Source organism: Columba livia, chromosome 4, assembly GCF_036013475.1.
Source record: "Columba livia isolate bColLiv1 breed racing homer chromosome 4, bColLiv1.pat.W.v2, whole genome shotgun sequence".
Lineage (NCBI taxonomy): Eukaryota > Metazoa > Chordata > Aves > Columbiformes > Columbidae > Columba > Columba livia.
Window position 1 is genome coordinate 23,203,210 of NC_088605.1, and position 26,212 is coordinate 23,229,421.

General features: G+C 36.9%; 1 long non-coding RNA gene across 1 annotated transcript in view; it reads right to left on the bottom strand.

Moving 5' to 3' along the window:
* Positions 1–26,212, bottom strand: part of LOC110357916 (uncharacterized) — a 108,865-nt gene that overhangs the window by 39,122 nt on the left and 43,531 nt on the right. Inside the window, exons 2-5 of the long non-coding RNA XR_002411909.2 lie at positions 25,355–25,423; positions 22,798–22,878; positions 21,179–21,353; positions 15,194–15,332 (exon numbers count right to left, since the gene is read on the bottom strand). This is a non-coding gene — a long non-coding RNA (uncharacterized LOC110357916). The remainder of the gene's footprint in view (positions 1–15,193; positions 15,333–21,178; positions 21,354–22,797; positions 22,879–25,354; positions 25,424–26,212) is intronic.

Sequence of the window (26,212 nt, forward strand, 5' to 3'; positions counted from 1 at the left end):
AAAAATTTTCATTAATTTAAATATTTCCTCTGTGGGCTTCAATTTTAAATGACTTGGTTTATGGTTTTTTTCTTTGCTGGTGTGTCTCTAGCATACATAAAACTGTCCTGAAGAATATTTTATGGTGTTCACATGTTGCATGCTCTTTCTGACCTTTGGCTAAAACATGAACAGAATGGTATTTTATTCTGACCCATCAGCCAATTTTCTGCATTACAGATTTTTTTTCAATTGAGTTATGGTCGTTGAGTACCCAAGTACATTGTATTAAGTGTTCAAAGACGAGTGTGTGTGGTCATTGGTCTCTCTAGACATTACTGCTTAACAAAAAGCAATTTACTTGTATTACTTTTCTCACTACTTTTGTTAATATTGCAAATTCCAATCAAGTAAAGGGAAGGCTTTTAACCCCGCTTTGCAGAAAGTAGTACTAAATTTATTCATTTAGGATCTAGAGTAATTGACTGACCCGTGTAAATCCTATGCCAGACTAACTGTAACACAAAGGAGAGTTGGCCAATTACAATTTTTGACATTCTTCAAAGATCTCATCTAAAACACAAAGGGAGCTTTATGTGATAATGAATCATTACAATACCATGGCAAATTAGATACAGATGATATATTGTTATGCTCTGCCCTAGCAAAGAGAGATCAGTTTAACATTCACCATTTTCACACAGGCATTACTTCAGGAAAAAAAAAAAAAGTTGTTCTTCTCAAACAGGTACCAGAATTAATTTAAATGTAATTCTCACTTCTCAAAGAACACGGAAAGAATTTTGTGGATTTATGTGAAGGATTTTGCCAGTGACCAAGCATCCCCCAAAGAGGTCCATCTGAATCAATGATAATTCCAAGCTTGTCAGAATAACAGGCTGGTATTTTTCATGGAAACAACTTTTATTTTGTTCTTTTCAAAATGAAATGCCCAGTTTTACTATAAAGACAACTTTGCCGTTAAAGATTTGTCACGGTTTAACCCCAGCTAGCAACCAAAACCACAGCAGCTGCTCACTCACTCCCCTCTGCTTTGCCCAAGTATGGGAGAAAAGTGAAAGGGAAGGAATAAACTCATGGACTGAGATAAAAATAGTTTGATAAAATAATAAAATTATACCAATATACTACTGCTACTTTTATATATATATATATACACATATGTATGTATGTATATATAAAATAAAAATAAAAAATAAAATAAGTGATAGTGCAATTCCTCATGAACTCCATCCACTCTGAGCAGCGAGTCCTGCGAAGAGAGTACCCTGGTCCTGAACAGCCGATCCTGGGGAGAAAGCGAAAAGGCCAAGAAGGTAGAAAGGCCCAGAGGCCACTGCAAAACAGAAGAATGGCAAAAGGCTGAGCTAAAGGAACTCCTGAATAGAACTCAACTGGAGCAGGGCAGGACTGGAACAGGTCTCCTGAGCCATGAAACCCAACTCTCATTAAATATGTAGCATGATACTAATGGCATGAAATATTCTCATTGATCAGCCTGGATGTCAGTCAAGGACTGTCCCATCCATGCCCCCCTTCCTTGCTACCTCACATCTGCAGGTAGCCCAGAAAGACCTTGGTCTCCCAGACAAGAAGTAAGATAACAGCAAGTTCTTACATTCTCTTTGTTCCAACTCAAAAAACACTGGGAAGTTACTTGAAGAAAAACTTTAATTCTGTCCTGGGGTATTATCTTATTATTCTCAAACTAAATCCAAACAACGACTGTGCTAGCTACAAAACTGAAAAGTCTCTAACTGCATAATGAAAATTAACTTGATTTCAGTCAAACCAGCAAAAGATTTAAGCTGATTATATTTTAACAATCTGATGAAAATAACTAAGACTGAAACAAAACTTTAAAGCAATATCTGAAGAAACACTCCAAAGACTGTTTGTTTTTTTTTTTTTTTACTCTTAATTAACTTCTCATATAGATTCCACATGAGCAAAGACTTCCATATCGTGAAAACTTTTGCCAGTTAGAAATAGCGTTTCCACCCTGAACACCTACCCTCGCCCTATGCAATTATTCCAAGTCAAGGTGACTGGCACAATCAGGAATAACACTCATATGCTTTACATCCACTGTAAGATTACCTTTCTTCTAGAAAAGTTCAACATCACTCTAAATTAGAAAAAAATAGTTTTACAATGTTTTATTCCAATATAGTAAGACAATGAAAAATTAGGTTTATTCTGTATTTCTCTGTCCTGCAGGAATCAGGATGAAAACAGGTCTTCTCCCTTTATAATTCAAAAGTTTGCCCAAGAACTTATCTCAGTCACAAGAAACTCTACATCTGAATACAGGAAAAATAACAACATGGGTAAGAGAATACTTTTCTTATAGCTGACCTTGTGTAAATACATTACTATTGAAGTGTTCTGACTGGAAATCTTATGTCACGTAAAACATTGCCCATTTTTCTAAGAGTTCACTACATAAGGAAAGAAAAAAATTCAGAAAGTCAAGATCGTGATGCAGCTGCATTTCTCTGAAGATACCACAAAAACATTTCCTCCGCTAACTGTTAAGGATTCAACAGTTTCCTATAACATGGTCAAACATTGGGACATCATTATCCAGAAAAGGTCACAGACAATTTTTCTGACTTGTAAAACATGAAAATACTGTGATGGTTGGGAATAAAATTTTTTCTGCTATAATTTTTGAATACTGCATGCTAAAAGCTATTTGTTTTGCAAGTCACAATGGCTGCTTTCAATGCAGTACCACAAAACTGAGCTTAACTATACAAACTAGCACAAACACAGAAAATGTAGGTGTTTACTTAACTCTGGAGAGTGATAAACTAACAATCAAATGTTAATTATCTCCTATCATGATGTGTGTGACCAAAAATAATGCATATCATGCACTAAGTGCCTGCTGAACTACTCTGTCTAGATCTGACCTTAACTTGTAATGAAATTCTGATTAATATACAGCACAAGTATACCTGTGCAACAGAGTATCCATCCATGTTCTATTCAAATAATCTTTTAATTTCTTAATAGATCTTCTCAATGTGGAATCTTTCCAACTAACAGACCTATAAACTTACAAAGCTGAAACAAGTGCTGTTCAAATAAGTTGAACAGCCATGATTTGGAAGTGCAAGTGGCCAGGAAGTGCAAGTCAGAAGAGATATATTAGTTAAACAATTATAGCCATATTTATAACAAAGCTAAACCTATGGATGAGTCATCAACAGAGCTTAATTTCCAATTACTTTGACTATGCCTGCCATTGAAGGCACTTTTATCTCTTTAGACAGCTAGAATAGGTTCCTCTAAAGCTATAATGACTTAAGGAATGCAACTTCATCTATCATAAGAATAGAAAAGGAACATTATTTTATTAGGAAAATACACCTTAACACAGAATGCAGAAATCTCCCACTGAAAGAGGAATTAACCATATTTGATTAACCAAATCAAATACAATGAAAAATAACCATTTGAACATATCCTTCTTCAGTTTACTACACTACGACATAGGCATATTCCTAATGCATATAGCTGAATGGAAATAAGCATTCTCCAAACTATATTGTTCAGCTGTTGGCTTTTTTTCTTCATCCCCAGTTAATTACATTTGTTTACAGCTATAACCTAAACAAGGTTAGACCATGTGGATACCAAATGTCCCCATTCTCTGCTGTCAAGACATAATATATTTCATATGATCTAAAGAATTCTGGCTAGAATGCATAATGCATGATAGGAGACATAAATAGAGCAAGATTTTTCACAGTGTTTTTGTTTCATCACCTTCTTAATAGTTCAACATTTTCTCCTGATTTGAAGAAAATAATGTAATGTAGAAATTCTGATTTCTACTTAGCTCTACTAAATTAACTTTGTTCCATGTGACTGAAAAGTGGTTTTTGCTTGCAGATATTTCATTCATCAGAATAGACTTAGATAACTATCTTAAATATAACCATTTTGTTTATTCTGAGTTTTGGAAAAGAGTAAGCAAATGAGCTTTAAAGAAATGTTCTCTGTGCCTTGGGGAAGAAGTGAGTTTCCTGTTTCAAGAAATGTATCTGCTTTACATATATTTCTTTTTCTTTGTTGTTTTTCTTTGGGAAGCTTCTGGTTTCTGTGTTTTCAAAGAATTGTTTGTGAATTCATCCATATAACTACCACTCAAATCAGGAGAAGATTTATTTAAGCCCTGAACAATGCTTTCCCAAATTAAAGGCATGAATTTTGAGAAGATTCTCTTTAAAATACATTTTCGGGCAGAAATGTTTATTACTTTAGCTGATGGCACTGAAACTCAGAATTACAGATGAGATGAAAACTAACTACAGGCTGTTTTTTGAAGACAAGATACATTTTTTTAAATTCAAGAAAAATACAGATAATCTGAAAAGAAGTTGTGCACTACATAAATATTAGGTGCATATGAAATATGTACTTTTCCTGTCCTGCTCAGTGTCATTGCTGACACTTATTTTTCCAGCTAAGAACACCAGTAATGCTGATTCCTTTGAAACTGATGCAGCCTGCTGTTTTCCCCATTTTTATGTATCACTCGGTGCAGTAATCACTGTATTTCAGAGGGGAAATAAACTAATGTGAAATTAGAGAACTCTCTTAGGAAATTCTTTATTTTGGTATAGTAATAAGATCCTTCATGCTGCTTCATTGAGCATATGTATGATAGAAAGTTAAATATAAAGACTTCTTTCTATACATTCTGTGTTCATGAAATCTGATGACAATTATTTAAACAGGCAAAGCCTTATTGAAGGAGATTTCCTCTACAGGCTAGAAATATGCCAGCAATATTGTCAATTTGTTTTAGATTATTAAAGATACAAAGTGTAAATGTGACCCACAAGCCAGAATGTTTTCTGAAGGAACCTCACTAATAACAGATCTGAAGGGGTCAGTAGCCATCTTGCAGAGAAAAAGTGAACACGATACCCATGCTTACTAGGACAAAGATTCCAGGGAAAGGTTCAGTTTCCATAAGCTTTTCATGTACTTTGCCTTGCGGCAATGTTGATTAAACATATGAATTTTCCACTGGTTAGGCCAGACACCGTAGTTCCAACAGTCAGATTGCTGATTTCATGAGGCTGGGTCCTTGCAGGTAAAATCACAAAATCACAGAATCGTTTAGGTTGAAAAAGACCTTTAAGATTATTAAGTCCAACCGTTAACCTAGATCTGGTAGGACGGTGTGTGTATGGGTGTATTTGCCCTGTGCATCATGCTGCAATCACAAAAACAGCTCATGTGAGCTGTGTGGCCATTAAACAACAAAAAAACCCAGCTTAATAAAAAAGAGGCTTAAAAATATGGTGGATGTATGAGCACAGCACAGATTTAGAAGGGGGATGAGAGAGGAGATGTGGCAAAACCCTTTCGTTCCCTACTTGGTTTAGAAGTATCATGTTTCCCACCCTTAGGGCAAGTGCTCTATAGAGAAGCTGTTTTCTCTGTCCTGTGTGGATAGTGCAGAAAGAGCTCAAAGGAGTCCAGGGCCAGGCTAAATTAAAGATGTTTTCTGCCTATGACTTTTTCCTGGGAGCTATTGCAATTGGCCTCTTGCTTGGGGTGTTAGTGCTTTTAACAATCCCTGAGGACTCCAATGTCGAATTCAGGGGCTGTAGTTTCTGTTTTATTCAGCCTATATTGATTTGCACTGAAACACTTCACTTTTGATTGCAATGCTTTATTTATCCTAAGAATGGTCTTTTGAGATAAGCAGAGAAGTGTTACTTTCTGCTTTACAAATGGGAACTGGAGTACCTATGAAGTCCAGCTTTTCAAATGTACTTGGGGGAATTCATCCACCACGTGTGTACTGAAGACCAGGCTAGCTGACATCTTAGGCCATAGGCATCTTGGTCTCATACAACGTTGAAACATTTGCTACCTGATATTTGCAGAAATCACTGAAGGCACATGCATTGGCACAAAAGTCTCTCAGGATGTCTCCTGTATAGCAATTGACAAAGAAATAGTGAAAGTTCCTTTTCCAAATTAAGCAGAGCTTGGCTTTGAAGGTAAATCCCATAAATCACAGCCATTATAGCTGTTCAGGGAATAGCACACCTGCTCTCACTTCATGCATGGTAGAAACAAGTACAGCCTCAAAAACCTAGGATGGTACACAGATGGGAGCTCCTGACTGGCCATGAGCAGATGCCTTTTTCTCTCTAGTCAGTCTCTGAAATCTGCCCAATTATTTTCTTTCTAATGAATGCCTAGCTAACTTTCACAGTTTCCTACCAGCATGAAGGGTATGCTTCCCTTTGGTGGAGTATTAACCATGAGTTACGTGGAACTTGGGCATTCAGCTCAGGATGGAAGATTCCAGTAGACCATTTTCCTTTCCGTTCTGCTACTGCTCTCCCTTCAGTTCTCAGCAATAAAATCAGCAAAAAATGCTTCCTGGATCTGAATCTTTTCTACTTTGGATACAAGTAATATTTTTTTAACACACAAAATGATGGGAAGCAAGAAAGAGGAGGTAAAGCAAAGTAATGGTCTTGCAGATGTGTATTTTCTTCAAAGGTTTGTATTTCCTTAGATATATGGGGATTTACAAAGATATCCAATAGAAAAAATGAGTAGAAACAGAATTTTTAATAAACACTCCTTATTCTGATCAAAACATCATGTTCTAATCATTACATTCTCATGAATTTTGGAATCAGCTAGTCTATGTAGAATATTTGCTGAGACACATGTAATACAGGTTAGCAGGTTACAGAAATTCTGGTTAGTTCTCTCTGTTTTTAATGTCTGTGTTTCCAGAGAATCCCGGAGATGCCAAAGCCCTTGTAAGAATTACCTTCTAAATATCAAAAGTGCAGTGAAGCACACAAAACAAATTGAATGTTACAAAAGGACCAGAACCAAACTATTGGGTTAACTTAATGCAAATAGTTTAGAATTCACTAACTAGGTTCTGAATTCAACGAAACACCAGGTAACCTGACTCTTTCAGTTTCAGATAGTTTTGCAATGAATACAGTGACCATATTCACTGCAATAAGCAGAACTTCAGCTTCTCTGATCAGCTTTGATTTTGTAACGTTTTAAAAATGTAAGATTACTAATTCTACTTGATTTGTTAAATTGAATATTATGCCACTTGGGAAAGAAAGCAATATCATAACAAGGTAACTTACCTGTGAGTTCAGAAGTAAAATTTATTATTTTAACAGATATGATATAAAAGCAAAATAAAGTGTTTGTATGCATAATAGAGTAAACAGACCTTACTTGCTTCCAACAACATATTGACATCTTAAAACCTGTAGTTTAGTTCTAAAAGTAATACACTTTCTAACACATTCTATGGCACATTATTATTTCTGCAGGGAAAGCAATTTTCATCACCTATTGTGCCTCTTAAACATCCACTATGAGCTTATTTGATCTGGAAGAAGTTACATTAATTTAAATCTTGCAATCAGCACTCTGAAGTACTGACTTTGAATGACATTTTCTTCAGCTCCTTTCAGAGATGACAAACACTGGCACTATTAGATGAAGCCTTAGTACATTGCCTAAGAGTAAGTCTTAGGTCCATAGGTCACTCAGAAATTCTGCTGTTGCAAATTATGGTATCTCTTGTATTAGATGATTTCCTTGCTTGTCAGAAATTATTCTTGTCACTAGGCTAAGATGCAGTTTGGAATGAAAGTGATAGTGTAACATATGGCCTTTGCTGTAGGATGGCAGACACATATTCACTCACTCAGAGGCTATTAATCAGCTCTTGAAGCAGTGCCCTTAACTTGCTAACCTCATTTCTGTATTTTGCAGTAGAAAAAACACTCAACCAAAATCTTTAAAGAAAGCTATGCTTTGTATTGTACATTTCAGGGAAGCAGACTATCCTACAGTTTCTAATATCAGCTTCTTTTGGGGCGGCTAACCATCACCTGGTGACCACAATAATATATTACTTCAGCAGAAGTGATGATATCACGGGTGGATAATTTGGCAGTAATAACTGATTTTGTATAATGAACTTCTATAAAAACCAGTTTTGCTAGATATATTCTGCATAAGCGAAAGGAACCATCAATACACAGCACATATTTTCCTTCTATCTCGTTATTTCTCTTTTTAGTTATTTGGTCAGTATAGTTCATTAAAGATCTTAGAAAGGCATTTCAACAGATGGAGCTATTCCTTCAATACAGATATATGTAGACATGCCAAATAATTTTATATTGTAAACATATTAAAATAAATAAAAATTATTCCCAGCCAATATTTTTGAGGAGATATTTTGTTTCCACTTTCATAAAAAAACCAGTAAACTAATTTTTTATGCCTCTGGTAAGAATACTCTTACCTAAAGATGATCATGCACATAATTCTTCAGAAGACTGATACCTAAGGAAAAATAATTTAGGATTTGATGTGAGAAAACCTAACTACACTGTCCTATGTCCATGTTCCTTACAGAACCCTCACAGAGAGTTTTACACTATTCTATAGAAGATGCTTGTAGTAACTTTGAGGACTATCCTGGCTAAAGCTTTACCCATTCCAAATAATTTTCAAGAAGTCAACCTCAACCTAGAAACATAATTTGGTCTATGAAGTTACTTGCCTTCGATTACTTATTACCATTTACATATAGTCGTGCATTTGTTATTATCAGTGCTGAAAGACGATAGTTTGATAAAAAATCCTACAATGGGTGGGCTTGAGGAAGAGACTCTGGGTGGAACGTGACCCAAGGAACCTCTGCCAAACTGTCTGTGCTTTAGATAAAGCTGTTGGCAGCCTATGAGGTTTAGTGGGAGCTGGTAACAGAGGCTGCAGTAAAGTCTGTCGTGTCCAATGACAGGTTGTGGTCTACAGATGCACAGCAGGGAGACTCCTGTACTGGCAGTCTCACTGGAGAGGGGCAGACATAAGAACTGAACTAACTGGTAGGGTGAAAAACAGCAGTGAAGATTCAAATGTGGAAAAGTGGAATGGAGATGGTACACAGGTCAGGAGCAATGCATACCAGAAGTTGGTGAGTATTTCCAGTTATTTTTCACTGGAGATCCTAGGAAGGACTCAACACCTTCCAGCAACCAGGGCTCCTTTTGTTTTGATTGTCCTGAAAGTGGGCATTCTTTAGCACTTCACTTGAAAGCACCTATGCGTGCTCAAAGTCCTGTTAGTAGGATCCATAAGTCCAGACTAGGTAGCTGTATTCTCAGTATAATGCATGGAATAAAGTCATCGCTTAATGAAATATATGAAAGCCAGAGACAGGGGAGAAAGAAGGATTTACCAGTTGCTGCCTAATTTCATGGTTGAGAGCTGTCTAAATGGAGCAGCAGGAAATATTGAGGAAAGGATACCACTTAACACTCATGTCACAGAAATATGCTTAGCAGTTATGAAGTGGTGGGTAGCTGATGATCTGGAACAGTCATCAGTACTGTGCTCACTCCTTTTGTCTGTGTGTAAACTTGCTAGTCAGGGGCAACAGTTTCCCACCACTTTCACAACAGTTCTCCTGCCAAAAAAAAAGAAGGCTCAACTCTTATAGTTTATCGACCTGCTCCAGCTGCAATCAATAAGCACAAAGTTGCTTGCCTAGTACCCCATGACAACCCTGGACACAAGGTTTGCATTATCTGCCTGTACTTCTTCACATCCTTGTACCTTCCTTTCTCAGCCTCAGTTTCTTCCCAAGTAAACAACCCATCCCTAATTACTTTTGCTCTATATGTCCCACATTTTTTATGTCCATACCCACATATGGCATCATGGTGTATTATCAGCCATATATGGTATTACTGTGAACAAATCACATAGTCATTTTTTCCAGGTCTTTTTATGGACCTTCTAACAGGGTCAGTGGTGCACTGATGTAAATACATTTGGGAAGTATGACATGGTAGGTACAGGTTTTTGGCAGCAAAAAGACATTTTGCAGTAAGAGCAAGCTATATTTCTCATTATTTGGTGCTTTTAACAAGCAGCAGCACAGAAAGGGTTTACACTGGGTTAAAGATGAAAAGACAAGTGTTGTTGGAGGTATTCAGAATATGTATGTGTCACAGTCCATTCAGTGATGGACTTATGATGGTTCTTTTACCTTGATCTCAGAGCGCAAAATTAAGGCAACCAAAATGCCAAGGGATTATAATTCAATCAAGCAGTGTTACTTTATTAATTTGCCCGTAAAGCAGCACACAATAGAGAGAAAGTAAGAAAAAGAAAAGGGAAAAGAAACGGGGAAAAGTAAAAGTAAAGATGAGAAATGAGATTGCATTTATCACCAGTCCTTTCCAGAAGCGTCCCTCTGGTCTCTGGAGTCCTGCCAGTCCACCGTCGTGGTTCCGGATCCTCTGGTGGGAAGATATTCAATGGTGTTCATTTTGGAGTCATCTTTTATGCTTCTTCACCCCCCCTTGCTCCCATCATTTAGGCCAGTCTCCGCCTCGATTTCGCAACCCAAGCTTGTACTGTTCAGGCTTGAAAGATTCGTGCTTTCTTTTGCCAACGTTTACGTGTCCAGCATTCAGGGGTCTTTTTCTGGTCCATTGGGTGACCTCAGGACCCTTGGTGAGCTTCTGGGCATGCTCCTTTTCGTTGGCCATTGTTTGAGGGAGCAGGTGAGGGACATGTGTAACTGAGGCTGCAGGTGAGAACACATTCTTCTGGACGGCAGCTATTGTCCCTGGGTCGAAGACACCCTCATAACAATAGCTTTCAGGAGGCTGGGGCTCATTTCGCTGAAGCAGCAGGCAAAGTCCACACAGCAGCCATTGTTAGTAGCAGCCCCCCCGAATCAGAGAAACAGTGCAACACAATGCTTCTCCTTGGGCCTCTCTCTAAGTTATTGTCCATGTGTTCTTTCTGTCAGGGCCTCAGTTCTCTAAGTTCTTGATGGCGATGTTCAGGCAAATCTTCTGACTGACTCTCACAGTATGGAACTTTGAACATTTTCTAATTCAAACTTCTTTCTTCTTCCTCTTAAATATTTCACTTTAAAATCCTCAGTTGACAGCAATTAGGCTTCTCAGGTTAATTAATCTCAGAAATTTCAGTAGTATAATCCAGATGACCACAGGATTTGACCTAAGTTTAATCAACTCCACTGTCAAGTTGCTCTAGTATGACACACAATGAACTGTAAACAGTATATACTTTCATTTACTGAGTTATTATTTGATTCATAATTTACATGTATTAATATGTAAATCACACCTATGAACAGCATTTTATCTTTTTAATGGTATTACATTATGGAAGGGAGGTTTAGAATGCAGTAATCATTTGCATACTGTTTTGAAGAAAAGCACTACTGATCATGCCTTACACAAAACTTTAAAAGTCAGTCTATTATATATTTATTTTGTGTTTCTTTAACCTTATTATTTATTTCTAAGCCAGTTAATCTTTGTTTCCTACACTGTTCATAGCTTTCTGAAGTTTCAATACTTTCCTGTTCTCCCCACAAGGTACCAATTATGATGAAGTAAAGAACCAATAATCTTAAAAATAAATTAAATACTGACATTAACAAAATCATACATCACTGATTTGAATCCAGTATACTAGGAATAAAGGACCAGGCAATATTCTGTAAATAACTCGATTGTTTCCTGCGTCACCTCTGCTACTCCATTTTTGGTGTTGTGTATTTGTATATCTTTTATTATGTAAACACAAATATCTAAATATATCCAGTATACATCACAAGATGAGAATGCTCTTCTTATCCTGAAGACAAAAGGTGAATGCTAGTCTAAAGAAAATGAGACTTGATTGCGTTAACTCACCAGCATTGCAGGCAAAAACAGTTGCAGGAACAGACTTGAGAACAAAATGTATCAAAATGTAAGAAAATAAGATCCCAATTTCAAATGCACCTATAGTTGTAAAGACTATGCAAAGAGAAATATAGGCATGCTGTATAATAGCTTACATGCTATTTGCTCAAACTTTTGTATTAGAGAAGTCTGAAAACTACAGAGTAGATGGCCCTTCATTTTAATAGAAGCAAGCCACAAAAGTAATTTTTAAGTTTTTCCTTGAATGTAACTCATTTTTCTTACTACCTTTGATTGTACCTTGTATATAACAAGACTTTATCAAAAATGGGTACAGTACCCATTGCTGTTCAAAAGAAGCCTGCTTCACAGTTCATGATCGTGTTTAGGCTTCTGAACTGCAAAGAGCTGTGGCACTTTGAAGACTATACATTTATTTGAAATCATTTAATACACTTCAATAGTCACTTTTGTGAATCCCATGGAGGAGAAAAACTAGAAAAGACAGAGCCCAGAACTGGCAGAAATGGTGAGATAAAAATACAATCACACCTTAGTGATCTATTCTGCTTAGACATACTGGCAATCTGTGGTTCAACAGAACTTTTTTAAGATTTTTCCTGCTAAGAACTAACAGTTACAAGACTACTTTGAAAGAGTCAGTAAACTCTGATGTAAAGATTAAGGAGTAAGTTGTTTTGGTTTTGTTCAAATGAGGAAAGAAAACTTTGAAAGTCAGTGCCACTAAATTTACACATTTCAGAAGATGCAAAGCAGATGCTGAATCAAGACTGAGAACCTCAAACCATGTACAAGGATTTTCTGTTACAGCTAGTGTTCACTATATGAGAAAGTAACAAACACACTGAAATGTTAATGCATTTTGTGTGGTTAGACTACACAGAGCCATAATCTAAAATCCCATTGGAAAAGTGTGACATGGACTTGCTGCAGTGCAAGAACATCTCCCGCCAGCAAACCAATCCCCAGCCAGGCTCCAAACAAAGGCTACTTTGGAAAAACTACCTTCCTGGGTTCATTGATGAGCATGATGTCATATGGCATGGAATACCCCTTTACTCAGTTTGGGTCAGCTGTCCTGCTTGACATTCCTTGCCAGCCTCTTGCCCACTCCCAGCTTACTCAATGAGGAAGAACAGAGATGAGAAAGCTTTGATGTTGTGTAAGCACTGCTCAGCAATAGCTAAAACTCCTTGTGTTATCAACACTGCTTTGGTCAAAAATCTAAAACACAGCACCATATGGGCTGCTATGGAGAAAAATAACATCCCAACCAGACCTAGTGCACCAGAGCATGTTCTGTTATGGGCAAGCAGAACCTGCTACTGCTTTTGAATACTATGGTGAGCAGTGGTAAGATTAAAATGAAAGATTGGTGTTCCATTACAGACTGTTAACTTCAGAAACTGTGTCTCATGGCTTAATCCCAGCTGGCCAACTAAGCCCCACACAGCCACTCACTCACCCCCCACAGTGGGATGGGAGCAAGAATCAGAAGAGTAAAAGTAAACTCATGGGTTGAGATAAACTCGGTTTAATAGGTAAAGTAAAAGCTACACATGCAAGCAAAGCAAGCCAAAGAATTCATTAATTACTTCCCACAGGCAGGCAGCTTTCTCCTCCAGCTTTATATGCTAAGCATGATGTCACATGGTATGGAATATCCCTTCAGTCAGTTAAGGTCAGCTGTCCCAGCTATGACCCCTCCCAGCTTCTTGTGCACCCCCAGCCTACTCACTGGTGGGGTGGTGAGAGCACCAGAAAAGGCCTTGACCATGGGTAAGCCCTGCTCAGCAATAACGAAAACATCCCTGTATTATCAACACTGTTTTCAGCACAAATACAAAACACAGCCCCATACTAGTCACTACGGAGAAAATTCACTGTATCCCAGCCAAAACCAACACACTGTGGTAGGCAAAATAATGTAAAAGTTTTCAAAAATTTAAAAAAACAAAAATTATTGTACATTGCAGGATCTCAATTTTATGCCTATATTCTTCACTGATAAAAACTAAGATTACTTTTTTTTCCTTTTAGCATATTGCATGAAAATTAAACATTTCTCAAGGAAAGAAATTTTATAGAACTACGGTGTCTGGTGCGTGTTGAAGTAATAAAAAATTACAGTAAGATCTGAGTTGCTGTAAAAATAAAAAATGCATTTTCAATGTTCTAATGAGATGGAATTTGTATTTCAGGTGCTCAAAAACACAGTTCTTTTGCATCTGCTGTACTTTCCTTGTGCGGGTAATATACTTCTATCTGGTACATATATTCTATATTTTGGATGCCTATAATGTATCACCTTTTCTATGTTGAGTTTAAAAGTAAATCTGTATCTCTGTGACAAAAAATAGAACATTAATCAGATACATATATAAGCAATGCTGGCTTATTTGCTATATTTCATTTTTAAACAAAAAATAATAAACTCATTAATTTCCCATATTATATCACAGGCGTCTGGTTTGGAGTCTTTTTGGTGTTATAAAAACCAGATATTGCCTCATTACAGGATAATGAAAATCTGACTTTCCAAGCTACATTATAATGAAAACAAGTGTGCATCTGAAGAGAGAGCTAAAATATATTTGTTATTTGTTTGTCTTATTTTTTAACTACAGTTTAACTCTTGACTAACCTATCAGGAAAAAACCCCTTCAAAATACCAGTACAGATGAAAAGACATTATTTATCTTCCTACTGGTATTTATTGAATTAAAGTATTTTTATGGAATATTGTATGAGAAAGATGACACTTCAAGAAAATCAATCACATTACTACAAGACATAATCTCTTAAATACTTGCCATAACAACTCATTGGGAGACATTGCTTTCACATTACAGATTTTCAGTTCTAAGTAGTGATTGATAATAAAGAAATAAATTGCAGTTGAGAAGAAGTTTTCTGTTATTTCAATCTGTTACACTGAAATGAGAAACAGTGAACTGAATTCACTGTTATATGTGCTAATTTGTAAAAAATATAAATTAAATGCATTCCTCCGCAATGCCTGCTTTTTAAATTAGAAATGTGAAGGTAGTATGGAAGTTTGAATATAAATTTACTAAACTGAAAAATGAAATTCTGTTTAGAAGTATTATCATTTCTGTACATGTGTATGTTCTTTACATACACACACATGCATATGAAGCACACACACACAATTCAACTAGTAGAGAACACAAGACTAGAATACAATTGGATTTGGATGTCATTCATAGAACAGAGATGGACATTCTGAAAAGCTGCACAACATTATCTCTATTCAGTTTTTCTTTATCTTGCCAAGGTGCATAAGAGACAGTGTGTCCTTCTCTGTAAAAACCTGGCAAAGTTAGAAAACATAAAAAGTGAAACTCAGAAAGCTACAGTTACAAGAGAGGACTTACATGGAAGGTACAAGACTAGTTGGCATAACTCTGCACAAGAGTAGTTGCTGTTGGCTTACTGTGAACAGTACAGGATATTTCAAGTTGCATCTTCAAAAATTTCCAGGGTCTTGTTCTCATCAGTATTTTTGTTAACGACCTGGGTGATGAAATAGGCTAATTTTATTTGTGCATAACAAAAAGATAAGCGGACATGTCAGAACATTAAAGAAAAAATTCAAAATTATTATTTTCTGTGAGCTTGAAGAAATGTTCTGAAAAAAACAATGAAGATTAATTTCAAAACAGAGTAACTACTATGCATAAGTGGAAATAATCAATCTTGCAATCAGAGGAAAGAAAAAAAAAAAGATGAATTGGTCACAGTTTCAAGTTTTTCCTATGTTCAGAAAGCATTTTCTGTATTTTAAATTGTCTGGGCACAAAGCCTGGATAGGCAAACGCCCCTTCTCAACCAGTCACCTACAGCAGGTTGCCTAGGGCTATGCCCCAGGGGCTTTTGAGTATCTCCAAGGATGGAGACAACACAGCCTCTCTGGGCAACCTGTATCAGTGTTCAACCACAATAAGTTTTTCTTATGTCCAGATGAAATTTCCTGTGTTTCAACTTGTACCCAATTCCTTTTATGCCACTGAGCACCACTGCAAAGACCCTAGCTCCACCTTCTTTGCACCCTCCCAGCAGCCATTTATGCATGTTAATAAGATCCCCCCGAAGCATTCTCTTCTCCAGGCTGAACAGTCTCACCTCTCTCAGCCTTTAGTATAAAACATACTCCAGTCCCTTGATCATCTTCGTGGCTCATCACTGGACTTGCTCTACTACATGCATGTCTCTCTCATACTGGGGAGCCCAGCACTGGACACAGCACTGCAGCTGTGTCCCACTGGAGACTTCCCTCAACCTGCTTGTGACTCTGCCTCATGCAGCTCATGAGCCTGTTGGCCTTCTCTACAGCAAGGGCACAATGCTGACCCATGTTCAACTTGTTGCCTGCCAGAACCTCAGGTCTTTTCTGCCAAGTTGCTTTCCAGCCAATCTACTCACTGTACTGCTGCATGGATTTATTCCTTTGCAAGTGCAGAATTTGACATTTACCTTTTCTCAGCTTCATGAGATAGCTGTCAGCCCATTTTTCCAGCCTGTCAAGGTTCCTCTGAATAGCAGCACAACCATCTGATGCATCAAACACTGCTCCCCATTTTGTATTATCAGCAAACTTGCTGAGGGTGCACTCTGCGCAATCACCCAGGTCATCAATGAAGAAGTTAAATAGGACTGGACCCAGTGCTGACCCTTGGGGTATAACAGCAGTGACTGGCCTCCAGATGGACTTTGACCCATTCATTCATCACAAGCTTTTCAGCCTGGCAGTTCATCCAGTTTTTGATACACCTAACTACCTACTTAATTAGCCTATTTCTGATGAGCTTGTCTACAAGGATGTTATGGGAGTCAGCATCAAAAGCTAAAGTCAGGATAAGCAACGTATGCTGCTCTCCCCTCATTCGCCAATCTGGTCATCTCATCAGAGAAGGCTGCACTCCAACAACTTTTATTCATTTTATGATGACCATCTTGGGGGTAAAACCAACAATATATCTGATAAATGATGCAGACCTACACTGAAAATATGGCTGCTAATTCATGCATCATCTGGTATCTTTTTCATGTTCTCCGTGAATCTCATATTGTGTGTCTTCACGTTTCAGAGGCAAATCATAACATCCTGAGTCAAAACATATCCAACAAACCACAGCTATTTTGGGGTCATGCTATCTTGGATACAAGTATATGACAACAAGAAGAGCTAATCATGTAAACTAACAACCAACAAAAGTTGAGAGTTATTACCTCCAAGTGTACTAACAAGAGATAATTGTCTACTGCACAGAAATCTAAATTGTTAAATATTATTGTCAAATTTGTAATAGGTAGATGTTGAGTTTAACACATACTTTAATAATTACTTCCTCCCTGAAACATTTTGAAATAGAATATTTGGGGGGTGGAGGGGAAACAGGGGAAGAATATGGCATTACAAATTGAAATGTTATTTCATAGTTCCTTTTTTCTAAAAAAATAACTATTTTTCTTGAAAATGAGATCCATTTTTACAGTTACTAAACCCTGCAAAGGACTTAACTGCCATTGATCAAATAGAGATTTCTCTACATACCTTAGAGTTTAATGATTACATACTTTCCGGGCTGCAGGAGCCTCAGATTCAAATTTTACTATTGTCTTGTTCAGAACAGTGACTGAGCTGGAGGCTCTCAGTTTCATAAAGAGTGGCCTAATCAGTAGCTATTACAGCTTTATAAACTAGGCCTCTTCCTTGCTTGTAAGTCTACACTCCAAGTGTGTTTCTGAAATAGAAGCCATACCACCCATCTGCATAACGTTATTGTTATGTACTAAGCCAGCGAGCAGTCATTTATAAAAAAACTGAACAGCTACACCAGGAGAGACAGACAGAGAGAACGTTTCCCCTTACATTTACAAGCTACAGCATGACTGTAGAGCTGAATGCATGTAGATGATGGGAGGTATTTTCATGTGAAGTGGTGGAATGGGGGTGGGAACACGTTATTGAAAGAAAACAAGACACATGTTGTGATAGGCATCTTCTCTCCTGTTATCTCCAGCAGTTGGCATTCAGTAACAGGATGCTAATCTGTTACACATTATGACAGTACTTAGCTGCTACTTAGCTGCTACTTAGCTGAAAGTGGCTCATATGATTTGGAGTCTCTTTTAAGATAAACTGTTAGGCAGCAAAAACAGAGGACTGTGACGCCTGTATAATTAATCCTGGCTTGCCCTGAACCTGAGCATAAGCAGGCGAGGCCCGCGCAAGTGGCGGGGCTGCAAACTGGTGGGGCAACCGTGGGGTGTAGGGAAGGGGCAAGGGGACAAGAGACCTAGAGAAGCGGCATCGGGATCAGGGCAGGGGATCAGCAGCCTGGAAAGGTCGGGCTTCACTTAGAAATTCAAAAGTTGTCAGTCTCCTAAACACTCCCATCACATCAATCTCTAATTACCTGGTACACATATATGTGTGTATATGTATTGATGTACATACATATTCACCTCCAGCGATTTTAAAGACCTTCCAATTCATGCACCCTGCTGTATGTTTTTTCCTGCTTTCTGAAAAATTTTGATCCCTCCCATTCTCCTGTCTAGTAAAACACAGGACGATCCCAGTATACAATTTATATATACTGTGTAAGATTATAACTTAGATGAAAAAGGTAATTTTCTATTAAAAATATTAGCATTTTGAAGTTACACTCAGCAAATATCCAGAAGTACCATTAACTTTAATATTGTTTAACATCTTCCTTTTATTATATTTGATCTCCTTTGAAGAATGACTATAAAATCAATACAAATAAGAAATGTGAAGTGAGTATCTTGCATACTACTAAGAATTTTTTCTTGTTGAACTAGAGCCATCATCAAAACAGCAAACTTTAATATCTCAAAATATAATTATCAGCTTGGAGTAACTGCGGTTTTATACTGTGCTGCTACATAATGAATTTGTTCCCTTTAGGTACAATATACCCAAGAGCATTTTTCAGTGTAATAACTGAAGAACATCCCTTCTACTTTGGTGTAAAGAAAACTGGGAATATTGAATCACTAGCTAATGAAAAATTACAGATCCATGCCAGCAACATAATGTATCAGTAGTTAGAAAGCTATGCTGCAAATTGTGCCAACAGAAGCTTTATAGAAGAAAATTAAGTTCACAGAATCTATCTGAGGACTTTTAAAGTTGCCAATACTGATTGATATGCTTCAGATTGTCTCCAAGGTCCTGATTTTTCCTCCAGTGTACACCAGGAAAACACAAAATTAGTTACAGTGAATTAAATGTGAGTGCTAGGATGTGATTTTCAAATGCAGAATATCTGAAAAATTGCTGTCAGAGTTTGTTTTTTTTTTCCCCACTATGTAGATCGTTTTCAGTCAATTTTTTCCTTTACCACTTGTATAGGCCTAATTTCAAATGAAAAATCAGACAAACAAAAAAGTGTTCATGGTTCTGTCAGGAAAAAAAAGTGAATAAAAAATAAGTGAATGGCTGTGACACAAAGAGTATATGTAGTGTAACATGCACTCCTTGGTTTCAGTTCTGTGCAGAAGCTATTGAAATTGCAAAATACGCAGTTACAATGGTGCCAGTGAGTGTGGGTGTTAGCTTGTGTAACTCCGTATCTGAAGTGCACAAGGACAAGTCACTATGAGAAAAAACAATCTATTAAAAGGTGACATTATCCATACAGTGTCTTTTTGACAGGGCTGAACTCAACCATTAGTACCAGATATTACTATGTAACCCACATTCTTCAGCCTTCTTTGCTTAGTTTATAGACTACATCTGGTAATTCAAAGGCATCAGCCTGGATGAAAGGAATGTGTTTTTCCTCAGGTTTCACGGCTTTTCTCAGTTGAGTTTTAAATCTATGGATACTAAGTGCTGGGTTTCCAAGGGTGTATTTCTCAGTAGTAATTGCTAGAATGCCAATATACAGCAGTCAGAACCTGACTGCGACAAATTCGCCTATTTCTGTAAACACACACGTGTATATGGATATATAAATTCAAGCAATACAGCCTCAGAAAACACTAATAGGTTAATGAAAGGTAAAAGCAAGGATTTAGATGATACTGAATATCTATATACAAAATCACATAAAAGAACTGTTAAAAATCATATTTTATCATCTCCAGTTTACCATTTGTTGAGAGTCTAAATTTTCCAGATAGATAAGGGTCTTGCACTGAATTTATCCTGTGTCTGATAAGATTTCTTTGCTGGACCCTCTGATATTTGTGGGTTTTTTATGGCAGCTGAACCTAGTTTAGAGGTTTATCTTGATGTTTTGGAATCCAGTGTGTTGTTTTTTCATATTTCAAAAGAGGCCATCTCACCTACAATACTTTGATACTTGCTGAAAGTTGATATTAACATTCTGTATTGACTTGACCCGCACTCCTCTGTGAATTAGAAGTAATTTATAGCCTGCAATGGATGTTGCTACCACAAGATTCATGACTGTGATATTTAGGAAAAGCATAAATGGTTGAAAAGTTCTTCAGTATGGTATTTCTAAAGACAGAATTCTTTTTCTCTAAAAGTTAATTTCTTGTATAGTAGGTGTTAAAATATACCAACCTAAGAGTTCTATTGGCAACCAGTGATAGGACCTGAGGGAATGGCAGGCAGAGGTGCCAGTGGAGGTTTAGTTTGGACATTAGGAAAAGGTTCTTCCCCCAGAGCGTGGTAGAGCCCTGGAACAGGCTCCCCAGAGAGGTGTCACAGCCCCAAGCCTGACAGTGTTCAAAAAGAGACTGGACAATGCCCTCAGGCACGTGGTGTGAACTGTGGGGTTGTCATATGCAGGGGCAGGAGTCGGACTTGATGATCCTTGTGGGTCCCTTCCAACTCAGGACATTCTATGATTCTATGATATGTATTTACTAAATTGCTGAATATTGAGATTTTACAATGTAATCTTTTCCCACCCATATTCTTAGTTGTTTATTCTCAGAAGCATTTAATAGATTTCTTCTTTTTTTCTATACTTGGTCTCATGGCTCAGAAGCTTAGTCTGCTATTTAAGCAAAACAAGAAACAGGAGATTCAGGTGAATCACAGAGTAGAAAATAATTCTATGTATTAGCCTTTCTGTATTTCTTCCTTCATGCCTTTAGTTAGGTAACTGGCTAGAGGCTTTTTAAATACAGTATACAGGTTCATTGAACCGATTGATACCATTAAAATGTGCTAAGCACAGACGGCTCGGTGATCTTTAGTTACCTATAACCCTGTAAAATATTGGTAAACCCCAACTGGCTACATGAGTCATAGAAAAGTCTGTTCCAATAGGTAACTCAGCTGGAAGTTTATGCTTTAAAAAAAGCAACTTCTTTTCTGCAAGGCAGCACAGTCAAAACACCTCTCTTACCTGATATGAGAGTCAAACTCCTCTGCATCCACTTAGCAGTACAGACCTCTCTGGATGGACTGACACCCTGGGCAGCTTCACCATCACATTGTCACGTCTTACCAAGCCAGGCGTGTGTTTCCAGCAGCCCACACAGTTACAGGTAACTCATGCTCACTGAATCAGTTAATTCCATCTGTGCTTAAAAGAGTTCAAAACACAAAGAGCAATCCATGTCACACACTTAGGGTTCATTTAAACATCTGGACATCATGATGCCATTTGCAGCAGTGCCAGGGATGACCCCCCAGCACTTTGAAGGGACAGTACAATTTCATGGCAAAACAGCATCCAAACACTGTTTGTTGATATTATGGCTGATGTAAACAATAATCTTCCTGTTACTAAAGGTCAGCCTATGATGTGAAACCAAATAGTATTATCATGCTGTACCTGGAAAATGCAAGTGGAGAGTGTGATGTAAGAATCAGTCTCTAAAGGAATTATCAACGACATAGTAAAAGACACAGAAAAGTTATATTTATGTTGTTATCTTAATTACTTCCTCTGGGAATTTATATGAAAAGAATCCCTAGCAAGGATTGTGCTATTTACAGGTTAGATCATGATAAATTCTCTGTTGTATCCTTTTAGTTGTACTCCATAGTACATGTCAGGTGTGTACAGGATGAGATAATAAGCTTGTCCCTTCAGGGTCAGCAAATCTGCATCTATATTCAGGGAAGCAAGGAATACCAAAGAATTGCAAGAGAAAAATATTTTCTAGTATCTACAATTTCTTTCAAGCTAGGCCCCATCTGACCTTCAGCAGAAATATTAACCCAAAACATACAGAAATACAAAGAAATCTTACAAATGTATGCATACAGAAATTGATGTCTTGAATCAACTTTAACTGAACTTTAATTGTTTTAGTAATAATTTTATTTTAAACATTTCTGTTTGTTTTACAAAAAGTGTTTGTTATCTACCGATCTTTGTAATTACTTGCAAATCATTCTAAATTTTCTCCTGCTGCAAATGTCCATTCCTATAGCTTTCTATTGCATGGTATGCTACCATCTATTTCACATAAATGGAATGACAGAATGATGTACTGAATCAGCATGCAAGTGTGTTATGAAGCAATTATGTTTGATGGTGCAGATGTGTTCAAATTAACTTCCTTCCCTGACTCCAGAAAATCTGCATCGGAGACTTGAGGGAGCATTTCTTGTATTATTAAAAATAAATTACTAGCAAAACAGGGCACAGATTGATCCCACTCTAACAGTTTAGAGCAGTGAAAGAGGAAACAGGCCTGCTTTGCACAGTCAACAATTTATTACACCCCAGTTTTGGCCCTGGATTGCATTCAACAAGCACAAGTATTTTAAAGTAAATACATACCAGTCCCTTAAATGCTCACTATTTTGAGAATAAATTAGATGAGATTTTTTTCTCTCCTCCCAAATGTCTGCAATGATTACTTTGAAAAGCTTGAGCCATGTGCAATAATCATCTTAAAACAGAATGTTGACTGACAAGCACTGGCAAAAAATTATGTCACGACTGCTTTTTAAAAAGACTAACATTAAAACGTGTGCTAAAGAAGAGAAGAAACATTAAAGATAGCTTACGTCTTAGAAGACATCCATATACTCTTCAAAAATCCTTTCACAGGACCAGTAGTCTCATTAGATTTGCAATTATTTATTTTTCTGTAATATGAATCAGTAAATTTAGCACTGGTATATTTTAATTCAAACAGAATACATAGTAGAAACACCTTTTGCATAGTTTGTTCAAGCAGACTCAAAACAGTATGTGTAAGATCCAAATGGCCAAGTCTTCAAACATATACAGAAATAATAACTCCCAGTTTGAGTTTGGAACATATTCCCTTTGAGATGTACCGGTCCCAAAGCATCTAAGCTTAGTTCTAATGAAATCAATGAGAAATCTTCTACATTCACTGCAATCAGAAGTGCTACATTGTCTTTGGGTAATTATTTTTTTTAAAGTTAGTTGGCTGTTAGGTCACTTGATTTTAGTGCCTAAAGCAAAGGCTTTTGTAAATGACTGGAGATTAACTTTGCAAGCAAGATCCTTAAGGAAGGATAATTCCTATATATTAAATTCACTGCTTACCTGAAAGTAAGTACCCTACATTAACTTCCTGAAGTATATATACTTGAATACCATCAAAGACACGCTGTCAAAACAAGATCAAGTGCTGCTTAAGTTCACTTAAAAGTCAACTTTCATTCCAAGGTGATGTGCTTCTTCAAGGTGCATACATCCTTGTTTCAGTTCTGATTTTGCTTGTTAGTAAATGTCATGAATGTTCCTATAATTTGTGAAGACTCGCTAGACTTCATAGGTTGAAAGTACATCTTAAAGGAATCCTGGGCCATCATATATTCTTCAAGGGTTAATTAGGTATGGTCAAATATAAAGCAGACAAGTGTGTATAACAAATCATTAAGTCTTGTGTGAGAATGGCAGCAGTCTAGGTGAAAATACATCATTATCCCTACAGTGCTCTCATCTTTGACACTATTATATCAAATGTATTTTCTATATCCAAATAAAATTTTGTATGTCTATACAATTAAAATGTCACTAGGAAGAAAGTCAAGGAGAGAAACAGATACATAATTAAACATACTTAAAAGTTAGGTTTTCTTTGTCAACCTTACTTTTTTTAAGTAGCATATTCTATGGATATCCCCAGTGAAATAAGTGGAACATTCATATTCAATGCATGTAAATTCTTGCTTTCCAGAATTTGTTTTATAATGGAAAAACTTTTGAAGCAAGAAATGTGTCACTTTTTTGTTTAGGGGGCAGGGAGGGGGAAGTAGTTTTTAACAAGAAGTTTACTTTTATGTTTAAAACTGAGAACTGGAAAAGATTCTTTTTTTATTCTTTGACGTGCTGGCAGACCTTGTTTCAGAGAGCATTTATTATGGATACAAGTCATTGGAGGGGTAATGAATAATTTTTATTCCCTTGCTCTTCTTTTTCCTACAGAAATTTGTTACCTGTGATTAGCCCTTGATTACCTGTAGCTAGTTTTGTCAGTATTGTGTATCTGCTTCAATATACATGTTGCTTGCTTTACATAGTATGGTTTTCAGTTAATCACTGGGAAATACTTCTTCCAACGCAGTCAAGATGACTTTTGCTCTTGATTTCAAAGGGGCAGGATTTTATATTTTCTGCTCTTTTTTTCTGTGTCAGTTTAGTAATACAGAATTGCACCTGTTTCTGATTGGAGGTCTGAGGTTTCTTCTTTAAAGATTAAAAAATCTTAGATATTTAGTCCCAAACTTCTGCAATTAATTTTCCGGTATTCAGTTCAGTTTCATGGGCTCATGCATGTTTTCACAGATTTCTGTTACCTCTAAGGACATTTATGAAGAATTAGATATTTAATTCTTTATGAACAGAAGCAAATGGAATCGAGCATTTGTCACAATTTTGAGCAGTGCCTGGTTTTTGAACTATGTCAACTAAACTGATGTCTTTGTCTAGGTGTTTAAGCATGGCATCCACTTTGCCTACACAAATTTAAGCAAATTCTTAATCTTTAGTTAAATAGGGACCAGTTTTGTTACAATCTTTTTTCTTCCCTCCCCCTACAGATTACAACATCTTACAGTATTATCATATTACACTTCTTTCTTGTTGAGGGCTTTTAAATGATTTTTAAGGATCTTTTAAGGATTTTTGAAATGTGGTGGCCAAAGTGCTGTTTTATGTTTTTTGTTGTTGGGGGTTTGTTTGTTTGTTTTTTCCAGATACTGAAGCCTGTGTTTACCAGTGCTACTGGAATTGTATTCCTAATTCTTGTAAAACCAGTGAAAGAAACCCATGAATTTACTGAAGCTTTACTTTTGTTTTAAATGGGGATACATCAGGCATTTGCTCAATGTCTGACTGGAAACCCAGTGCTATCCATATTAAAGAAAAACAATTATGCAATGGTATGATTATCTTCCCTCTTCAGTACCTCATGTATAATCATGCTAATAAGTCTGACACCAGCTAGTACATTTTCTAAGTGATAATTGGGAATTTAGCCATGCAGTTGCAATGACATTACTGGAGGTAGCATAACCACATCCTAGGACTTTGTTTTGAAAACCCTCACCCTGCAGCATGTTTAATGAATATCATTTGGTTACTTACCTAGTTATGATTACCAGGAGGAGAAAGAGAGACTTCATTTTTAGAAAACAGTGTAAACAATAGTGTGATCTGTGAAAACAGTAATTTGCACTTAATGCAATTTACAATAGTCACGCACTTCTTAGTCTCATTAACAGCTGCAGCTACATTTATTTTAAACTCTAAATAAAAGAGGTACCCGTTCTCCAATCATATGCTCCTGTATCCTTTGCAGTTAAGACTATGAAAAATTGGTCTGCAGTTCCCTTTTTTCGACTGCAGGGGACAGAGCACACTGGGAAAACACATTATAAATTGATTTGGTTGGTTTTTGGTTTGGTTTACTTTTCACTATTGCTTCTCTTGCTGGGCTGTATGGCTAGCACTAATCCATGATTTGCCCCTTCTCCACCACCGAGAATGTTTTCTCTGAAGAAGCATCAAACTGATTTGCTAAAAGAACCAAATTTCACAACAAAGAACATCCCCTTAAGTGGGAAGAAACTGGAATATGTATCGATATAAGAAAGAAAATGCAGTAGGGAAATGCTATGTGAAAGGAAAGCAGAAAAAGACAGAGAGAAAAGTGAGTTTAATGCAAAAAATTATGATCAGAGATGACAGAGAGCCAGTGACAATGTTTCAATTCTCAAGTTGATGAGGCAAAGGCAGAGTAATGTAAACGCTGCAATTAAAGTCAAAGGCAGTCAAGAACAGGGTATAATGTAGTCACCTCCCATTGCTTCTTTCACCATCTGCTGTATCCTGACATATAATATATCACAGAATGAAGTGTGAAGTGCAAGGTCAAGAGCCAAGATATTTCTGTCATCAGGGAACACCAGATAGAAAGTCTTTATTGATCAGTGACAGCTACCT